Genomic DNA, 13467 nt, shown 5'->3' with positions numbered 1-13467 from the left:
GTGAGGCAGGTCACTCTCATCTTAAATGTCGGGACCAACTGCCTAGCCCCGGGCTCCTACGCTCCTCATGGGGCAATGTAGGATTGGATGATGGATGGATGAAGTACGGAATCATCAGTTGTCTTCCCACAAATATGAGGAGTAGACTGCAGCACTAGTCGAGCAGGGCAATACTCCCAAGGTGGGTGGAAAGCTGATGATAGGGAGTGCTGGTGCTCCCGTTTCATCAGCATTCAGGACTATTTCCTGACCATCCCCCTTTGCTGAACTTGTTCATTGTTTCAGTAACACAGTGGGTAGGCCAGCATGCCCTCCAATACAAGTTTCTCTAACTGTCAGCACCAAACTACATGCACAGTGCGCACTACACTTCCTTTTCAAAATTAAAAAAAGGAAAATACAGTAGCATACTTAAACCATGCCTCGGAGTCCTCGGGGGGGAGGGGGGACCATAAATGTCCCATCCGCCCCTATCCCGGTGGCGACTCTACAAGCTGCCTGGAACTCTTCGTCATTTCTGCAACATTCACAGCCTTTCCTCTAACAGTCTCTCTGTTGAACACCATCTCTCCTCTTCTAAACCTCACCTTCTGTTTTTAACTGAGACTCAGCTGTCTGAGGCAACTGACAGCAAACCCTTTTCTGTATCCTTCCACTTTTTCTATACTCACTTCAAAGCCAAGAGTGGCTGTTGTGTATATGTACGCAATGACTTATCTTGCTTTCGTATTCCTGAACTTGATTCTTCTGAATTCTCTACTCTCTGGCTTCAGCTCTCCTGTCATTCTCTGACTAAATATATCTACATTGTTTACTTATCCCCTAATTGTACTGACTGTCAGAAATTTTTCGACTATTCTTACTTCAGAAATGGAACACACTCTATCCATTTCTTCTTTCTCTGAAATCTCCATTCTGGGAGATTTCTAATCTCCATTCTAGGAGATTTCAATGCTCACCACCACCTTTGTTTCTTCTCTCCTTTCACTGATCCACGTGGTGAACAAGCCTACATCTTTTCTATCCTTAATGACGTAGAGCAGCTTGTATGGCACCCTACCCATATCCCTGACCACCTTAGAGAGAGCTCCAACATACATGACCTCATCCATACAACTATTCCTTCTGCATACACACATCATTCCTCTTCATTGGGCTCCTCCGATCACAACCTTATTACCTTAACCTGTCCTATCGCTCCAGTACGGCCTGTCGACCCTCCAAAGAAACGTCATCTGTGGCACTTTGGAGCTGCGGATTGGGAGCCCCTCAGGCAGTACAGTACTTCTTTGATTTTCCCTGGAATGATTATTGCTTCCATGGCTGGGAGCCATCAGAGTGTGTCTTGCACATTACGGAGGTTATTCTCTCAGGCATGGAAACATACATTCCTTTCTCATATCCTTTAACCCTTTACACGCGGATCGTCGCGTTTGCGATTCTAGTAAATTTTGAATAAGCGCGGGCAGGTAGGTTCCAGCTGGTATTGTCTATCAGTACCACCACCCTTTAGCTACTTTTAGCACACTTGACCTTTGTACCACTGACCTCCGTTGTTGCCAAGTATCGCGTTCCCCCCCCCCCCCCCCCGCCACGGCCCCTGCCAGCCTGGCTGTGATACATGGCAGCGCTCTGAGTGCTCAGAACTGTAAATCTACGCTTTCCTCTCACAAGCAGTTTATGCTAATAGGAAACGCTTGTTTCCCCAGTTGTAACACTAGCTTTTTTTCTCACGGTTTGCCCCTGTTTAGCGTCAGTTTACCGCAGGCTTTCAAAGTGACATTATGGCGAGTTCTAGCTCTTCCGAGTCAGTGCAAGCGGCCGACAAGAACGAGAATAAAGTGACGGGCGTAAGGCAGAATAAAAAGCGCGCCGTGGTGATCTTTTGGGAAGTAATATGATTGAAAATAATGTAGTATACATGTTTTTAGCTGTGAAAATGGAAATGTTTGTTGAGTGACGGGAAGACCGCCGCCGCACTGCATGTCGGCCGTACGCTTCGTTGATTTTAGCCTTATTTTCAGTGCTTATTGTACAAATACGGATTCCTGACTACCTTTACGTTGTAGTATAAAGTTTACTGTGACAGAATGAGGCTGTGGTAGAGGGGAAACTGGGTTGCTGGAGGTGTGAAAGTGAAGATTTGGTTACCCAACTTTGCAAGTCTCCACAAGTCCTTGGGTAGTCCAAGAAGGCTCAACACCTGTCTCTGGAGAAAGCTGAATGTAAGTACTATCTGCCATACCAAGTATAATGTTCTAGGGTTAATCTCTGATTTTTGGCGAATATTTTCCTACAGGTACTCAGACCGCGATACAACCCCGCCACTCGGGGGGGCGCGACTGTTCACGGCCGCGTTTAAGGGGTTAACAACTGCAAGAAAGCCTTGGTTTAATAACAGTTTTTCTAATGCTTTCCGCAACAATGTAACAGCAGGCAGGAATCCCGCCACTGCAACCACCAAAAATATATTTTGGCTGTATGGATTCCTCAACTAGTCACTAATATATCAGCTTGGAACCCCACAGCTGATCACCAATTTATATATATCACCTGAGTCGTGACCTCACAGTTCCAAGTAAGGTTAACGTTGCTCCTGGTCAAAGTCACTTCCGGCTGACACACTCCACCAAAACGTCTTCTCACACACTGGAGATGGTGGGAATCGGTGTAGAATCCTGTTGAAGGAACTTAGAAGGTAGCGTGTGCAGGTGAACTGAAACTGAGCGGATTAAATCTCTCTTTATTGGCCACATAAAGATACAACTGCGACACTGAGAGAGCTCAGAGTTTATATGTCCCTCTCATTCAAATGATACCTGCTTTCTGCTGTTGCCTGCCGGCGCCCCCTCTGGGTGTGGCGCCGAGTCAGCTAAATCAGAGATGCTAAACCTCCACAGACAACTGGGATTTTTATATGAATAGAAGTATCATAACTGACCATGTACATTATGCACCTCAATAAAGTAGTTAGCATTGGCACAACACAAAGCAGATATTAGTTCCTTGGAGAGCTTGCGGCCAGGTACATGCTTCTCCATCTCCTCAGCTAGAGCGTTCGTTGGCAAAGAGCGATAGAATAAACCAGTTTCGTCAGCATTGTAGACTTGACCGAGAGTGAGGCCCTCCCTGTCGATCAAGCCCTTCATGTTGTGCCGAAACTCGTCAACTCCATCCTTGTTAGCGTCCAAAGCTTCGCCATGAGCTTTACGGTTGGTAAGGCCATGCCGTAACTTGAATGCGAAGAGCCAACCCCCGGATGCCTTGAAGTCTAGGGCGTCTTGAAGCCTGGCGAACTTCTCAGCAGCAGCCTTCAGCTCCGTACCACGTACCATCACACCAGCAGCACGTTGCTGTCAATACCAAATCAACGTGGAGCGGTCGACTTCAGCAAACTTGGGAGTAAACATCACCTTCCTCTCCACGTTGCATTTGCTTCTCGACGAGAAGTCAGCCGTGTACTGCATGAGTTTGTCTTGGGATCTCTTAATATCAAACAAAGTAGATCGGGCCAGGTTGAACTCACAGAGGATGCGGGAAGAAGACCACCCCGCATCTACTTTCTCCAATATCTCCCGTTTCTTCTCCAGAGTCAACACCACTCTCTTCCTCTTCTCAGGCGGCAGGGCCATCATCACACACACGAAGGAGAGGCACGAGAGCAGCAGGAGTGTCTGCAGCAGGTAAGGCACCACCACAAAAGCGAGCACGTGGGCAGCCATGACGATGAGCATTCACTTACGACGAGAGACAGGCGGAAAGTGGGGAGGATGCAGGGGCGCTCTAGCGGACGTCGGAGGAATGACGCGCCACGACAAAGCTGTCCCGCGCCCCGCACGCCAAGTTCAAATTACGGGCGGGATCCCCCCCCCCCCTCGGACCATTTTGGGAATATTGGATCCTGGGATGATTATGTCCTGTTAGTGGGGATGTTCGGATATTGGGCATTCGGATATTAGAGGGATTACTGTATACCAGCAAGGTAAATATTTCCCCCAAGATTTAAACATATATACAATTCACATTTCTCTATCGCCTTCCCTTTACTCTAGGTTTTTATTAAACGAAAATGTCTGATTGCGTATCCTATCCCAAGCCACACTTTACGGTGAAATGGCTTTTGTTTGTTTATCATTCATACTACGTTGCACATTGTTAATTATGAATAAACAACTTTATATGTAATATACAACAATATTGTGAAACTACAACCAGTCATGGGAAACAATATTGGCACCAGAACAACAAGGAGAGGGCCTATAAAAGGTACCAAAGCCAACCCACCCCTGAATCTTATCTTTATTTTTATTTCTGCCGGGAATCGTGCTAAGTCTCTTCTGTGCTCTGCCAAAAATAATTTCATCTGTACTAAATGCTCTCAACTCTTCATCTTGAATTCTTCCTGCTCCTTCTGGCACCTCGCCAAAAACCTTTCTAACAACTTTATCTCATCATCCTTCCCTCCTCTTTTCTACTCTGATGGCTCTGTAGCTATTTCTTCTACAAATAAAGCAGATCGCTTTGCTCAGATTTTCTCCTCGAATTCCATCTTAGACAATTCCGGTGCTGTTCCTCCATCACTTCCCCCCTCTGACGTCCTCATGGCTGACATTAAAATTTCTTCAGCTGATGTATTTTCTGCCATCACTGGCCTCAATACTAACAAGGCATATAGGTCTGATGGAATCCCTCCTGTCTGTCCTTAAGAACTTTGCTTCTGTGCTAACACTCTGCCTAGGCAAACTCTTTGGCCTTTGTCTTTCAACTTGTACCTTTCCTTCTTGCTGGAAGTTTGCTTTCAGTCAGCCAGTCCCAAAGAAGGGTGACCATTCCCAATCCTCTATCGTCCAATTGCTTTAATATCCTGTGTCTCAAGATTTTCGAGTCTATTCTTAACAGAAAAATTTTAAAGCATCTTTCCTGTCACAACCTTCTTTCTGATCGTCAGTATGGGTTCCGTCAGGGACGTTCCACTGACGATCTTCTCACCTACCTTTCAGACTCCTGGTCATCCTCCTTTCAGGACTTTGGCGAAAGCTTTGCCATCGCACTTGACATCTCAAAGGCTTTCGATCGAGTCTGGCATAAATCTTTAATTTCCAAACTTCCCTCTTACGGTTTCTATCCTTCTATCTGTGCCTTCATCTACAGCTTCCTTTCTGGTCGTTCTATAGCTGCTGTTGTAGATGGCCATCGTTTTTCTCCTAGATCTGTCAATGGTGGTTGTCCTCAGGGCTCTATCCTGTTACCAACTCTCTTCCTTTTATTCATCAATGATCTAAGTTGTACATTTAACCCTATCCACTCGTACGCTGATGATTCCACTCTTCACCTTTCCATTCAGTTCCCACAACGTCCATCTCAGCAGTTACTTCAACAAACAAGGGATGAGGGTATGGCACACCTAGTGTCTGACTTTGCTCGTATCTCTGACTGGGGTAAAAATAATCTTGATGTTTTTGATGCATCAGAGACTCAGTTTTTACACCTATCAACCCAACAGAATCTTCCACAGGAGTATCCACTATTGTTTAATAATATCCAGGTCAATTCTGCATTATCCTTGAACATGCTTGGGGTTTCATTCACTCGGGATTTATCTTGGAAAGATCATGTTGCATCTCTTGTAAAATCTGCTTCCAAGAGGTTAGGTGTGCTAAGCCCACTTCCCTACCTTCTTTATCCCTGCACAGTTGTTGACTTTATATACGGGTTTTATTTGCCCCTATGTAGACTACAACTCTCGTGTGGGGAGGCTTCCCACATACAACTCTTCTCAATAGGGTGGAGTTAAAGGCTTTTCATCTCATTAACTCTCCTCCTCTTACCGGCTCCCTTCAACCTCTGTCTCTTCACCACACTGTTGCCTCTTTATCTCTTTTCTGTTGCTACTTCCATGGTCACTGCTTCTCTGATTTGTCTGCTTGCATCCCTCCACCTCTACGACAGGTGCGTAGCACCCGTCTAGCAACAAACTATCATCCCATTTCTGTCTAACTCTCTAATGCAAGAGTTAACCATTACTCCCAGTCTTTCATTTATGCAACAGGTTAACTTTGGAACTGTCTCTCTCTGTCTGTATTTCCTACTTCCTATGATCTCCAGTCTTTCAAACAGTTTGTCCAGGCATCTCGAAATGAGTGGATCGTGAATTTGGGTCTCTTTTGTATTTTTGTTTTTTTTTCTTGGAAGGAACTGTTTTGCAGGCTCCTACCCTTTGGTTCCTTCTTCCTCACATTAAAAAAAAAAAATCAATGATATAAACTTTCGTAATGATGCATTAATGGGCGCAGTAATCAGTGCAGCACCTAAGCTTTTTTACTGTACAACGAGATAAACCTCCCCTACACCCAAGAAGCCTTGGTGTAATGAAGAGTGCTCAATGGCAGTAGCTATCCATCGTAGAGCTATTCAGGCTCAACACTGACATAAATCACTGTAGAACTGCTGTAAGATTTAAATGGTGATTGCAAGTGCCAAAAAAATTATAAACAGAGCACACAGATCGTCATGGTGGTCCTACTGTAGCAAAATAACTCTCTCCACATCTGCAGCTTTGGTATGGTGTATATTTAAAAGCATTAACAGACATCCTTCTTTTCCCTCATACCCTGTACAAGAGAGGTCCCGAAGATACGAGCAGTTAGGTTCCAGTTGGCATAGTCGTATAATTAATTCTCGTATAACGAAACACATTGCTAATGGCAAAATATTGGCTGGGTTCAAGGACCCCCATCAAAGGTAAGTTTTCAAGCAAAAATATACGATACTAAACGCATCAAACATATCTGTATTACTGAACTGTAGAGAAAGCAACCTGAAAGAGCAAATAGTATGCAAATAACATGACTGCACATTATTAAGCATATAAAACATTCATAACACTCATCTGTAGGTGGTAATGTTGTGTTGGAGGTGGGAAGCTGGCCTGGCAGTCACCAGCTGAGCAGCATTCCCAGATTCCCAAACCCATATTAACTTACCCGGCTCGTTAAAATCATTGCTTTTTTATCAAAATTATCGCACTCATAAACAAAGGCATATCTTCACATAAATCGGTAATTACTGTCTATCTATCTATCTATCTATTGCCAGATGCCTCAATCCCGTTTGGGGTGGCCACAAACAAATCGCCTCCAAGTCGCCCTGTCCCCCGCCATTTCACTGCCCTGCTCCCAACTCACACCCCACTCTCTCGTATACCTCTCCACCCCATCCCTCCATCTCATCCTCGGCCTCCCCCTTCCTCTTCCCCCCTCCACCTCACTCACACTCTTTTCGTCAATCTTTCACCTTCCATCCTCTCCACATGGCCAAACCACCTCAGTGTGTTCCTCATAACGCTTCCTATCACATCCACATCCACACCACAACACTCCTTTATATCCTCATTTGTCAGCCTGTCTCTCCATGCGACCCCACAGGCTCCTCTTAACTCATTTCCACTGCTCTCGCTCTTGACTTGTGTCCTTCCAACAACGTCCAAGCTTCACTTCCGAGTTGATATCACAATACTGTCATGTAGTAACTTTTTCACTTCCATGCACACTTCCCTGTTTCTTATCACTGTTTTCAAAGAACCAGCAACCTTTCTTCCCTGCTGTACCCTTTCAAGCACTTCACCCTCCAAACCTCCATCCTTACTCATCACACTACCCAAGTACTTAAACGTACTCACATTTTCCAATTCCTCACCATCCAACCTCGCTGTACATTCACTGACTTCACCTCTCTCAAAGACCATCACTTTACTCTTCCCTACATTCACCTTTAGATTCCGTTTCTTACATACTCTCCCAAACTCATCCACCAAGCCTTGCAGCTCCCCTTCGTCTTCACTCAACAACACAGTATCATCTGCAAACAACAGTACAGGGAGTTTCCAAACACTATCCTCTCTCACCAGGGCCACTCCAACATCCACTACCCTACCTTGTACCTCTTTTATTATCCCATCCATGTACAGATTGAACAACCATGGAGACATGACACATCCCTGTTTCAACCCAACTTTCAAAGAGAAAAATTCACTTAGTTCACCATCCACACGCACTGCAGCCTTCGCACCATCGTACATACTCTTCACAGCATTCAGCAACTTCCCATCTACTCCATATATTCTTAACACTTTCCACAATCCTTGTCTATCCACCCTGTCATATGCTTTCTCCAAATCCATGAAAGCCGCATAGAACTTCTTTCCCTTCTCTAGAAACTTTTCCACTAAAGATCTAAGAATGAATATCTGATCTACACAACCTCTTCCCTTCCTGAAGCCTCCCTGTTCTTCTCCAACTAATTTCTCTGTTCTTTCTCTAACTCTGTCAATAAGTATCCTACCATACACTTTTCTTATTATACTAAGAAGACAAATTCCCCTATGATTACCACACACTTCTTTTTCCCCTTTTCCTTTGTACAAGGGAATAATTATACCTGACTTCCAATCCTCTGGGACTCTACCTTCCTCCCAGGCCAATCTGCACATCTGCCACATCCATTCTACTACTATCTCTCCCCCATGCTTCAGCATTTCACCACACACTCCATCAATTCCTGGGGCTTTCCCCGATTTAACTTTCTTCATTGCTTCCACAACTTCTATCCTACTGATTTCTTCCTGTCTTCTCACCTCCCTCCTTCTCCCAGCCATTCCCCAGCCACTTATACTCCCATTACTTCCATCCTCTATGTTCAACAATTCCTTAAAGTGGAGTGATTAATTAATGTTGTTGAATTTGTTTAACTTAAGTACCTACCAGATTATAATACAGTATTGGTTATTGTAAGAGTTACTAAATCCTACTGTTGTACTAGTTTTACAGTAGACTTGTTAATTTTGCAATTCCTGATTTATTTTTCAGATTATAAATTTATGAAAGTTATCGCATTATCATGTGCTTGCTATCGCATATCACAAAGTGTGCCAAAATATCGCATTTTGTGATAATTATTGCACGTCTGGCAACACTGCAGCTGAGCAGTCTCGCTCTTTCTCTCCGAGTTTGAGAGAAAACGGCAGTGACTGCGTTTGCTGGGATGAGTTAGAATCCTCACACCTTGCCCCTGACTGAATGTCATATCATTAAATTTTCGAGATCGTATGTCAAAAACAGTCCCTAACTTACCCAGGTTGTATCATCAGTTTTTCGTATATGAGTGGTCGTATAACGGGACCTACCTGTAGTGAGTGATCACCTATGTCACACACCAGAGAAATGAGCTAATGCCATAGCAGGACATATACAAACTTCAGCCCTCAACACCTGTCAGTCTGTATGACACTCATATCCATTAAGTCCTTGCATCTGCAATATCACAGCACACTTTGATGGACTATTCTTTCACACAGGATAAACTCCTCATAGCACTTGACCATCTTCCACTTAGCAAGGCAGCTGGGGACGATCAGGTATCCACTGAATTTATTAAATACCTTGCACGCTCATTTTACTATTATTGCAACTAATCAATACCTCCTGGGTACGAGGCCAACTGCCTGCTTTGTGGTCAAAAGAAATTGTTTTCCTTATTTGCAAGCCAAGCAAGGATCCTTCCAATGCATCGTCATATAGACCACTGGTTCTCATATACTTCTTAGTGTGTGACCCTGTTTGGAATGTTTCAAGACTTAGTGACCCACAGGGTAGAGAGAGAGAAAGTAACCAGTATATAGCCTATCGTAGTTATTATGAATATGTTAATAGTTTAATAAGGATAATTACAATTTCAATTAAGTAAATAAAATACAATGAAAGAATTAGGCCTATTCTATGTCCCTGCGACCCATCAGAATTCCTCTCACGACCCTAAGGTGGGCCATGACCCATAGTTTGAGAATCACTGATATAGACTCATTGTGCTCCTCCCAACTCTAAGTAAACTCAAGGAAACAATGGTCCATAAATGACTGCAGTGGTTCCTGGAGGGCTACTCCCTAATCCCACTCTTTCAGGCAGGCTTCAGGCCCATGTGCTCAACTCTTGACTGTTTTTTAAACCTGGAACAAGAAAATTATCAGTCACTTTTCCTCAAAAAGACATGTATAGTGGTATTTTTGGACCTGTCAGCAGCATTTGAGTTTTCCACATCTACCTCTTCAACTCAAACCTGCAAAATTTGGAGTCTGTGGAAGGATGCTTTCCTGGCAACAGGGATACCTGTCCAGTAGGACAAGTTATGTATTTCTCCAAGACAAATTCTTCAGGGAAATTTACTGAAAGGGTGTTCCACAGGGCTGTCGTAAGCCCCACCAAATGTTGTCTCACCAAGAATACCTTGTCTCGGACAACAATGCAAGACAACAAAGGCTACAGACAGTCTCTCAAGGTATGAGGGGCTGTAAACTCCTGATATTACGGGTGCACAACTCAAAGTTGATCATACCATGGTCCTGTAAAGTATCTTTGTCTTCACCAAGACCAGTTGGAGAAGGATTTGAATCTCCCAGTGTTTGCCAGGCAAGAAACTACTTCCCACCAAGCAGATGTGCCACAACAGCTTGACTTTGCAAGAAAATACAAAGATTGGACCTCAGAAGACAGGAGGAAGATGATGTTTTCTGTTGAGAGCACCATGATGTGTTTTCGTCCTAATATTGAGCCTCTTATCTTTTGTCGCATTACTTAAAGCTCTCTCACATGTTGTCAGAAATGAACACCTATGAGAGATATTGTATGCTGAAGACTTGGTGTAGATTGCAGAGAATGAAGTGGAGGTGGAGGAAAGATGTGGGAATGGAGTGAAGGAATGGGGCACAAGGGCTTAAGAGTAAATGCAGGTAAAACAATAACTAGGGCTGGTGATGGTACTGTCTCAGCTTAGGGAGTATGGCCTTGTGCAGTTTGCTACTTGGGTGTTTGGAAGTAACTCCATCCTGTTCAATGTTTGTGATAGTGGGTGCATAATAGATAAGAGGTAGGCTGTGAAATAATGCTGATTTCATGCGTGCAGTACATTGGGGAGAGCATGTAGAGACTGGGAGGTGAGAAAGGATTGATCTTGCTGGAGAGTTTGTTGAGTATGTAGAGGAGTTATTATTTGGAAGGCATGTTTTGTAGTGGAGATGGGGCTGTATTCACAAAACTATTAACATTACATAATTAAACAAGGAGCATGCCACACTGTCCGTGGCAGACATCAGCATATGTGGCTGGCATTGGCTACAGTACAGTACCCAAGTGCTAATACCTCCACATGAGTGTACTCAGAGTGGATATTTCCAGGTGAGGAAGCAAGCCCCTTGGAAGACAAAAATAGTTGTGGAAGCCGAAGAAATTCACTGGTAGTGACTCTCCATAACACCCAAAGCTGTTGTTCCTCCCACATGGGCAGTAGAGTTAGCTCTGTGACTTGGGTAAGGAGTGGTTGGAGGAAATTCAGGGAACTTTTGCTTCTCCTGATGCTGAGAGGGCTCTCCCTCCATGCCAAGGGGTTCAAGTATGCAGCATGTGTAGGAGTGTAATTCTGTATGGTAATGAGACCTGAGCAATAAAGGAAGAGGATAGTTATAGGCAAAAATGTACAGAAATGATAATGATTAGATGGATGTGTAGTGTGACCTTGAATTAGAGGTCTGGGGGTTAAGAGTTGAGAGGAATGATGGGACTTGAATGTATTAGTGTTATGATGAGGAGGAGTAGATTGAGGTGGTTCATTCACGTTGAAAGGATAGAAGGTGACAGCTGGGTGTGGAAGGTAAGAGGTGTGAATGTCAAGGTAGGCAGACCCAAAAAGGCCTGGGACAGGGTCATAAATATGACCTCAGGGATAAGGGACTGAATAGGGAGGCTGCCAGAGATAGAGAAGTGTGGAGAGCCACCATTATATGACCAAGACCATTGCATATAAGCATGTTGGAGCCTTTATAAATGAAAGGAAAGAAAAAAAAGTAATGAGTGGTGACAGTGAGATGAGAGAGGTGAATGGCAGGTAGCGAATTATATGTGTGTGTGTGTGGATAGCTGACTGAGTGTAAGCAGACTACTGAATTTTCATTTCGCAAAATTTTAGCTGTGTTCATTTATGACCATTTGGTTCAGTGAAAACTTAGTTGAAAGATGAAAAAGTACATACTGAGCAGTGTCAATGAGTGAAACAAGAGGCAACTGGTGAGCTGTGTGTGTGTGTGTGTGTGCGTGTGGCCAGCTGATCAAGTGTAAATGGACCATTTCATGTCCCATAATTTTAGGTGTGTTGAATTATCACCATTTGTTTAACAAAATCCTATAAAAAGACAGTGTTTGTTTATTCTTGGTGGGGTGAGAGTGCATCTGTGTTGTCTGACAGTGGAACTTTTGGGGAGGTTGGTCATGAATGGAGGCTTACTATTTTTTTATTATTATTATTAAATACTGAGCCAGGTCAGGGTTTATATTTCTGCACAAAATATGTTTGGTGCAGATTGGACTCACATTAATTGAGGGTCTAGCATATACAACAATAATTACAACATCCACAGCACTTCACTGCCCATCATATACCATTTACCTCCCTTGTTCTTCCACGTGTTTTTTTTGGATGCACTCTCACAATCCCGCCTTCACATCTTGCCATGTATTTTTGTATCTGTCTCTCCTGTAATATACTACAAAGCTACACTTCTTTAAGTCCCACCACATTCATCTTTATTCCACATTAATGTAAGTGTTGATTTGTTGATGTGCCTCTCCAAGTTACTGCACATACACTTCTAAAGATAACTTTCATTGCCATCACTCCAAACTCATTTTTGACTCGGCAAGTGAATTTTGAAAGTATCTGACTCATTAGGCCTTGCCTGAGGGAGTACAGGTGTGTTTACATCCTCAGGCTGCACACTGTAATGGTGGCATGACTTGCAGCCACCAGTAAGAGTGGTTTGGCACAGTTGACCAGGAGCTGTCAGGGCAGGCGTAGAAGTGATGTCATCAGGTGCTGATCTTAAAGAGCAGATGAGACATTGACAACCATGGAGGAAGGTTGTCATGCCTCACAAGGGATCATAATGAGAGGCAAGAAAAAATACACCCACCCCTTTCCTCTGTGTGTCTGGGATGATTCCTCCCATTTGTTCAACCCAGTACTGTGATTCGTCTCATATGTTTAACTCTGTACTATGATTCCTCCTATTTGTTCAGTCCTAAACTGTAATGCAAACTTTAACTGCTGTTTTTTAGGCTTTCATGTGCAAAACTGTTCAACTCTGGAACTAACTTCTTGAATATCCTCTTCTTCTGCTTATCATCTCCAGTCTTTTACACATAGGATGTTGAGACATCTCAAAAAACATTAGTCTAGATGAATCTTGAATTTGGCTTTTTGTTGTTCAGCTACATTTGGAATGAAAGGAACAACTTTTGCAGGCTTTCAGCCGATGGTACTTTGCTTGTTGGAGGAAAAAAGGAAGGAGGGAGACATTGGCTGGTCACCTACCTTTAAATTTTTTTGGCTGTAGGAACCTCTCCTTGAGCCACTGTACCAGTCAAA

At 43.7% G+C, this 13467-nt stretch overlaps 1 protein-coding gene across 1 annotated transcript in view; it reads left to right on the top strand.

Moving 5' to 3' along the window:
• LOC145390339 (F-box DNA helicase 1-like) overlaps nucleotides 1-13467 on the top strand; it is a 187566-nt gene that overhangs the window by 109110 nt on the left and 64989 nt on the right. The window lies entirely within an intron of this gene.

Source organism: Coenobita brevimanus, chromosome 14 (assembly GCF_032717465.1).
Source record: "Coenobita brevimanus isolate Jiangsu-jjx chromosome 14, ASM3271746v2, whole genome shotgun sequence".
Classification (NCBI taxonomy): Eukaryota; Metazoa; Arthropoda; class Malacostraca; order Decapoda; family Coenobitidae; genus Coenobita; species Coenobita brevimanus.
Note: the sequence above shows the minus strand (reverse complement) of the source record. Positions and strands in the feature narration are given on the sequence as shown.